Here is a 2,500-nt window from a genome sequence, read left to right on the forward strand (position 1 = left end):
GTGTAGCAACGTCAACACCAGCAACACCAACACAACAACAACAAATAAAAGACACACAGAGAGAGAGAGAGAGAGAGAGAGAGAGAGAGAAGCGCTCTTTATGCAACATCCATAGTCTAATTTCTACAAACAGTAAATATAACCTTTTAAAAACAAAATTTCCACAGTATTTAATACTCAAAGCTCCCTTTAGCCTCGTCCAGAAGCAGTTAATGCAGACAACTTATCAGTGCTATTCAGTCGTTTTCCTAGGATTCCGGAACATGAGCAGTTTCAGTTTCAGTTTCCCAAGGAGACGTGACTGCGTTCGGACAAATCCATAATTGCACGCTACACCTTGCTAGGCAGATGTCTGCTGACAGCAGCATAAACACGCTGAACATGAACATGAACAACTTAGACACACAGTAATCGACACGATCAATCAATCACTTCTGGTTAGAGCGGAGGTGACCAGGCAGCAAGCAGGAAGTAACGAAGCCACTGACGGTGGCCGGGGCAGTTTCTTGCCCAGCGTGGGTGGTCAGTCAGGGCAAACAGGACGTCCGACATTAATAAGTTGGGTTTTTTTTTTTTTGCTGTCAGAAGTCAGCTTCCTGCACGGTTCACTGACAAAAAATAGCTAAGGACCCGACTCGGGAACTCACACAGATTTCTTCTTCTTGGAGGCGGGGGTGGGAGGGGAGGTGGGAAGGGTGGGGTTGAGGGGGAACATGCTGAAATGGTGGTACAGATTTTGTTTTGTTTGGTTGTCTGGTAAACGGCTTTGGTATGCAACTCAGGGGCGTATCTTGTTTGTTCGATTTAATTGATCAATTATTTATTCATTTATACTGTGAAAATCCACATGAATCGTTTATAAACCACTGAATAACTTAACTGTGACATTCAACCTTCGGGTTACTTTGTTTTATTTTTTAGATTTATTAATTCATTCACTTGAATTAATCTGTTCATTAGTTTGATGACTTAACCGTTTACGTGCTTACGTATCCTTTTTTTTTTCCTTTCAAGGCCTGACTAAGCGCGTTGGGTTACGCTGCTGGTGAGGGATCTGCTTTGCAGAGTAGCATAATTATATGGATTTGTCCGAACACTGTGACGTCTCCTTGAATAACCGAACTGAACTGAACTGTGGCCGAAACACCGATTTTTCATTCTTTTTCAAGCTGTTCTTGATGCGCACGTACCTAAAGCAGGCGTTTGTGTGTATTTAATGAGAGAGGCCAGTGGTAGGCAGTAAGTGGCCAGCCTGCATAATTCAAATCATCTCTTGATTTCCTTTCAGGATCTTATTACAAGATACCTGCGTTTTTGAAGTGGTCCTTTCCTTTTGTTTCAGTAAAGTCTGTATTTTCGGAACAATGGCTTCTGGCTGCGTACTGAACTAAAAAAAAAAAAAAAAAAAAAAAAAGAGAGAGAAAGAAAGAAAAAGAAAAAGTTTTTCAACACAGTTCTCATTTCGCTTTTTGATAATGATATATATATGTATGTATATATATATATATATATATATATATATATATATATATATATACCTCGCCAAATTATTTCTAGGATAAATCATCTTTCAGCATATTGAATTGATTGATTAAGAGAGAGAGAGAGAGAGAGAGAGAGAGAGAGAGAACTTCTCATGATACAATTTTGTGATTTGCCCTTACTGCGGACTTTGAGAACTGACATTTAGCGTTTGAAAGGTAATCCATCACTTTCTACGTTGAACTGACGGGAGAAGGGTCTATATAAGTGTGATCAGGCACTGGGACGGCGTTAGTGTAATGTTCCTTCCTTCCCTCCTTCCTTCCTTCTTTCATTCGTTCAATCAATCAATCAATCAATAAATCAATCAACCAAACAACCAACCAATCAACAATCTATCAATCAATTGTTCAATATTAAATAGTTGATTAATCAATCATTAGTTTGATTATATTAAATTGATTTATTAACAGTTTAATTAATTAGTTGTTATATAATGTAATCAATTAATTAAACTGTCAATCAAGCAATTGATCAAACAGTGAATCAGTCAGTTAAATAGTTCATCAAACTGTTGATAGATAACTACATCAATTAACTAAAGTGTTAACCAATCAACCAATTCGTTCGATAATTATTTAAACCATTCATTCATTCATTCATTCATTCGTTCGTTCGTCCATAGGTATGTTCGCTCGTTTGTTCGGGTGATCTTTTCTGTCTGCCTGTCTGTCTGCTTGTCTCTTTTACTGGGAGGTAAAAACGAACCAACAGTCTGTTAAAACTGCAAATCTTTAATTCAGGATTTAAACGTTTATCAGAGTTTAAAGGTTGGCCTTTCTTCTTCCATTTTTTTTCTTTCTTTTTCGTGTTTTTTTTTTAATGTAATTATAAAAAAATGTCCGCTAAGTCTTATTCCTCATCCTTGTATTCTTAAGAAACATAATGTTCTTCATCACAATTTGAGAGGTTAAATGTTGTTTTATATTGTTGACAAGCTGTGACTTAATGGGGACTG

The sequence above is a fragment of the Babylonia areolata genome, chromosome 11 (assembly GCF_041734735.1).
Source record: "Babylonia areolata isolate BAREFJ2019XMU chromosome 11, ASM4173473v1, whole genome shotgun sequence".
In the NCBI taxonomy this organism is placed as follows: Eukaryota; Metazoa; Mollusca; class Gastropoda; order Neogastropoda; family Buccinidae; genus Babylonia; species Babylonia areolata.